Raw genomic sequence first — 6,626 nt, forward strand, 5'->3', positions numbered from 1 at the left:
CCTCAACTGTACTTAAAGAGTGAGCATTAATTGAAAAATAAAAAAAAGACTAAGTTTATTTAATACAAAGAAGTTTATAAGTAAAATAAATCTTTAGAAACAAACAATATTTTCGATTATAGTAAAACATGAAAGATAATTAAAAATAACTTAATGTGATTTTTTATTAATACATTAATTTTTATCTTTCATTTTTTTTATTGTAATGTGTTGTAACTTCGTTTAAATGATTTAATTTGTGCTTTTTTATGTTTTGACATTTTGAACATAAAAATTTAAAATAATTTTCTGTTCATATATGTAATAGTTTATCCGATGCTTATTAGCTCAAATAAATGTATTATCTATTTGATAACTTTCAAAAATAATATAAAAAACAAGAAATTGGAACAAAAATTTGAATAAAAACATGGTATGAAATATAAACTAACTATGGATATATGAGTATCACCGTTGTAGTGTGCCACTTTTTACAATAACAAAATAGAAAAGTTGTTCCGGAATATTTGAATGAAATCTACCTAAATTTATAAAAAAATATAGGGTGCATAAAAAATATACGGCTTAGATTCTAATCTAATTTGTGAAGTTTTAAAAACTTATCAAACACTTCTATCTTGGGATGGAAGGTTGATCGAAATCACGCTTTTTGGAGGTGAAAGTGATTATATTAAAACTGAGCTCCCTTTCTTATTTTAAAAAAACCTGGTTTTTAAAACGTTCCAACTACATTCAATGGCCTTGGAATGCCTGTCACCATTAATATATCGCTCTGAATGATTGATGGTTTTGTGGTCAAAACCATAATCTTGGTGCGTGTATTAAGCCCTCTATTCGTCACTATAAATAGTGGTTCCTGAAGTGATTTCATTTATAATGATGGGCACAAGAGTTCTAACGTCCCTTTTTTCAATATAGAAGTATTAAACTTCTTTCAGCTTTCTTCAGTTGTCCTCTGTAAAGAAACATAGTCAGATAACAAAGAATCATGGCCCATCCACTCTATTGCCATATCGTTCTTTTTTGGTAACGATAGCTTTCTCGTCATCTAAAAAAAGTTAAAATTTTTTTAAATTTATATACTTGTTACCATAAAAGAACTCAGCATCGGAGTCTGAGGAATAATATTCAACCCCGCTTGGCGTATTTTTTTTCAAACAATAAAAAAGTTAAATAATTAATTTAATTACTGTTGGGAACAACTAGAGGTTGGGGGTTGTGAACCTCCTTATCTTTCGACAATTTTTATTTTTTGAAAGCCAAATATCAACTCTTGTTGTATTTGCGTTTTTCACACAGCAAACTTTCATCGATCTCCACGACAAACCCTGGACCTCCAAATTTTTCCCGATTGCCGAAAAAGTCAGAAACACTTCGTTTATAATTTTTGCAACCCAATGCAAATGGGTTTTTTTATCAATATTTATTCTTTCAATAGAAGAGATCATTCTGTGGGCCAGGGCCTAATAATAAATTATTTTCATAATTTTTTTATATATGAATGATGCGGCGCATTAAGGGAGACTGGCGACGGCGAATAGAAGGTACCAATGTAAGGAGACATTTTCGTTTTGCAAGATTTACTACAATCTTATAATAAAAAGATAAAAATTCCAAATCACTTTTTGCAAATGTAGATGTATTGGAACGTAATTCCGTTCTTTTCGTGGAGCGATGTCTCGCTTACAAGGGTATTCATGTTGCCGTTTTATACTAGAAATGTAGAAGGTGTTGAGCTTTATTCAGTTTCTCCGTCTTACAGATACATCGTTTATAAGTTAAGATGTCACCAAAAAGCTGAAAAATTGTTCATAATCGTTCTCAAGAACAAAAAAATTGTCGTCATTTCTGTTGTGTTTAAGACTCATTTTCTTATTTTGGCAACGATGGGGGATGTTATTTTGATGTTAGTTTTGTATCGGCTATAAAAAGAAGAATCAGTATGCTTTTGTAGGAAATCTTTTAATTACTGCGACGACTATATAACAGCGCCTGACTTGCAAAACAAAATCCAAAAAGTATACGTGTGGTCCCATATTACCTCCGTGCAACAAAGTTGACTCTATATATGAGTGTTTTATTTAAATTACTAAGTCGATAGCAACTTGAATTAGATTCGTTAACTTATTTTGACAAAATAAGAGTAACAAAAGCTGTAAACTAAAACATATTTCTTTATATTGTTTAATTTCCATAAGTCTCCTATTAGAAGATTCTGTGATTCTTCGCCTTTTTGTACGTTTATTATGTGACGCTCCGATAAAAAACATTAACCACTGTTGTCCTGTCGCCATCAATAGGATGTTCCTAACAATACCACTATGTGAAGCTTTTATCTACTTTTTGGTATATTAATAAAACTCATAGTTTTGTTTTTCGAAAAGGATTTTAAAAAGTTTTTCTTGTAAGAAGTCGTCAACTACAGACAAACTAAGCTTAAAAACTAATTGTATTGTTTGTTACAAAAAAAACTATAAACGTTTGGTGGTATTCGAGCAAAGTAATAGAAACGTTAATATAACACAATTTTTATGTTTATTTTCCAACATTAAAGTGGACGTTTAACAACGTAAAGCATCAAGTTTTATCATAGTTATTGATAATTAATTTTTTTCTTCAAATCAACATGTAAGTAGTTTTGTTGCCTATAAACTATAAAAACATATAAAAAACACTAATTAAATCATTTAAACTAAGTTATAACACCCCACAATAAAAAAAAATTAAAGGTAAAAATTAATATATCAATAAAAAATCACATTAAGTTATTATTAATTATTTTTCATGTTTTACTATATTCAAAAACATTTTTTGTTTCTAAAGGTTAATTTTACTTAATATACATCAACTAAAAAATGTATTCAATATTTTAATTTATAATTTCAGTCACAAAACATACTCCTTCGTGATGAAATGTAGAAAAGTATGTTCAAACGTTGGATTAAATTGTGCACGATGACCTCACAATTGAGATAAAGAGGAAATTTTATTTTTCATATGTTAAACAAAGATTTTACATCCCAGCAGACGTGAAGACCAGACTTGATTTTTTAGGACCGTTTTCGGATAAAAAAGCTCAAAAAAGCTAAACATTGGGGAGCTACACGCTCCACGTGTACCAAAATTGGTATATTACACCAATAAAATAAAATTGGAATAATATATAAACGATCAACAGCACTTCTGTGTGGGCCATCTGCGTAAGGTATACCCTCAAAAAAGAATTTAAATTCATTTATCGTGAATATTATTTTCTCTTTGTATGCTTATAATCAATAAATAACATGCATAATCCTCAAATATGATAATTAATTTCTAATTCAATCTAACTCAGTCAGTGTTTATGAACAACCATTTTTTTGATAATACGAAAAAGTCCGAACAAAATAAATTTTTAATTGGATATTTTATATTAATAAAGCAACTGCAAAAATTTACATCTAGAAACCTCTAAATTTATAAAAGAATATGTGAACTTTGAAAAAAAGAGATTATTTTTGAACGTAGAAAAGATTACATTTGAGTCAACAATAAGATTCATTTCTTTACAGAGTAATTAAATGCTTGCGCATTTTAGAAGTTGCGTCATTTGACTGCGCGTGCTTTAATTACTTGTGAATTTATTTGAGATTACTAACTTTCTCAACTTCTACTATGTGAAATTAACAAAAATTAAAACATTCTTTATAAATTAGTAAGAACTCGTTAATATTTATACTTAATTATCGATAAGATTATGGTAATTTGTGTCTAAATATTCTTCTAATGTTTTTTTGGATATATCATTTACATAAGTCGTTTTCTCCATATTAAAAAAATATTTTTACCGAAATTTATTCTTTATTACCATATTGACTAAATACTTTTACAAAAAATGTCTTGTGTAAATAAAGGATTATTAAGTATTTTAAATTTTTAATATGCATTAATTTTTAAAAACTTATTGAAAACCTAATTTTTAAAAGGAAGTTTTTTCGTTGGTTATTTAGCAATGTTAAATAAAAAATTTTAATATTTGATACAAGACGTGATCAATGTCTTATTCAGTGGATCATAGATCATGGCTAATATCACGAATTTTGATAGATAATAAAGTGAATAGCAACAGTGAATTTTATTAAATTAAAGTGTATTTTGAGTTAATTTTAAAGTGTAATTTGGCATAGTTAATGTGAAAAAAACCATTTTTAATAGGATGTCATGTTTAAAATATAGGATTAGCATGCTGATTTTTAAACAGGTATCATTAAAAATTATAATAAAAACAGACTTGAATATTTTTTATATTCAAATATCTAATCCTTTTTTATCGATATATTAGTAAAAATAATGATAAATTAGTTTACGCTTAAGAATTAAGAACCAGTCGCCGAAGGGTTGTTTCGTCCAATCTCTTATACAATCCCGTTTAATCTGTACGCAACCGTGTGAGATGTTAAGGTCATTAATAACAAGAGTAAATTTTAATTGATGATTTTTTATTCACTGTGGAATAACTAAATAAATATTACTAGAATTTTCACGTGAATTGCAGAAACAGCTGCGTGAGGTTGGTATCACTACGTCAGACAGGTCGTATGATTTCAACGTCCCAGAAAACCATGGATAGTTATAGAATTGAAAAAGATACCATGGGTGAAATGAAAGTCCCCAGCAAAGCATACTATGGTGCTCAAACTCAAAGATCGCTTACAAATTTTCCGATAGGAGATGATGCAGAAAAAATGCCTGTAACTTGTCCAAATAATCTATTTTTAGTATTATAAAATTAATTTTTTCAAAATAAATTTGGTTCAATTATAATAATTTATATTTTTATAGTAAATAAAAAGTAAGTGCAGTTGCCATAGTATTTGCTAAAATTATATTTAAAAATTTTAAAATAAATTACACTATAACTTCTATATATTATGTATTTTACGTAATATATGAAATTATCATTGCAAAGGAAGATATGTTACTCTTATTTATATAGATTCCTATCATAAGAGCTTTTGGTGTACTTAAAAAAGCAGCAGCTGAAGTCAATACAAAATTTGGATTGGATCCAAATGTTGCTGAAGGAGTAATGAGAGCAGCAGATGAAGTGATTTATTCAATTATTAGCGTTTCATTTTCTTCTGTAAAAACATTAAAAATTAAATAGGTTATAAGTGGAAAATTAGACAATCATTTTCCATTGGTTATATGGCAAACAGGATCTGGCACCCAAAGCAATATGAATGTAAATGAGGTTATTAGTAATCGTGCAATTGAAATGATGGGTGGTCAAATCGGCACAAAAACTCCAGTTCATCCAAATGATCATGTCAATAAAAGTCAAAGTTCCAATGATACCTATCCAACTGCAATGCATATTGCTGCCGCAATGACTACTCATGAATATCTTTTACCAGGATTGAGAGAATTGTGCACAACCTTGAGAAGTAAAGCTGAAGCATTCAGCCATATTATAAAAATTGGAAGAACACATTTCAAGATGCAGTTCCACTGACATTAGGACAAGAATTTAGTGGTTATGTAGCACAAATGGAATATAGTATACGTTGTGTTGAATCAGCTTTACCACGTATCTACGAGTTAGCTCTAGGAGGAACAGCTGTTGGTACTGGGCTGAATACAAGAATTGGTTTTGCTGAAGGTTGTGCCGAAAAGATTTCTCAATACACCAATCTGCCATTCACATCGTATATAAATTTTTATAATGTTTGATTTTAACAAAATCTATAGTGCACCAAACAAATTTGAGGCACTAGCTGCCAATGATGCATTAGTTGAATTTCATGGTGCTCTCAATTCTGTGGCATGTAGTCTTTTTTAAAATAGCTAATGATATAAGAATTCTCGGAAGTGGACCAAGATGCGGTATATTTGAGCTACAACTACCTGAAAATGAGCCAGGTAGTAGTATTATGCCTGGTAAAGTGAATCCTACTCAATGTGAGTCTTTGACAATGATATGCGGTCAAGTTTTTGGAAATCATGTTGCAGTTACTTTTGGTGGTTCACAAGGCCACATGGAGTTAAACGTATACAAACCACTTATTATTTCTAATGTGTTGAGATCAATTCGACTTCTTGGTGATGGAGCCAAAACATTTTCCAAAAATTGTGTATCTGGTATAAAAGCAAATGAACAACATATTAACAAACATCTAACTGAATCTCTTATGTTGGTAACTGCGCTCAATCCACATGTCGGATATGATAATGCTGCTAAAATAGCCAAAAAAGCATATAAAGATGGAAGTACTTTATGTGAAGCTGCCGTTTCTTTGGGTATAATAACAAAAGAACAGTTTGCTGAAATGGTTAAGCCTGAAAAAATGCTTGGGCCAAACTAATACATAAAATCTCCATCTGCATGATTAAAAATCTTCTGATCTTTAGTTAGTCACTTCAATCATAACTTTAAGAAGATTTGTTTACTATTACTTAAGATTCTTTTTTCCTTGTTATATATTACGCTCTTTTATCATACATATTCTATGTAGGAGATATCCTCAATTATTTGATGAATGCAACTTTACCTACAATTAATTAATTTTTAAAAATACTAAATGTTGTGTAAAATTTACTGCATATAATCAGTATGTTTATTTTCTTGGTTGTGGAATAAGATGGTC

At 29.1% G+C, this 6,626-nt stretch overlaps 1 pseudogene; it reads left to right on the plus strand.

Moving 5' to 3' along the window:
- The first annotated feature begins 5,350 nt into the window (after positions 1 to 5,350).
- LOC139225474 (fumarate hydratase, mitochondrial-like) lies at positions 5,351 to 6,344 on the plus strand (annotated as a pseudogene).
- The last annotated feature ends 282 nt before the right edge of the window (positions 6,345 to 6,626 follow it).

The sequence above is a fragment of the Pempheris klunzingeri genome, unplaced genomic scaffold (genome assembly GCF_042242105.1).
Source record: "Pempheris klunzingeri isolate RE-2024b unplaced genomic scaffold, fPemKlu1.hap1 Scaffold_289, whole genome shotgun sequence".
Classification (NCBI taxonomy): Eukaryota; Metazoa; Chordata; class Actinopteri; order Acropomatiformes; family Pempheridae; genus Pempheris; species Pempheris klunzingeri.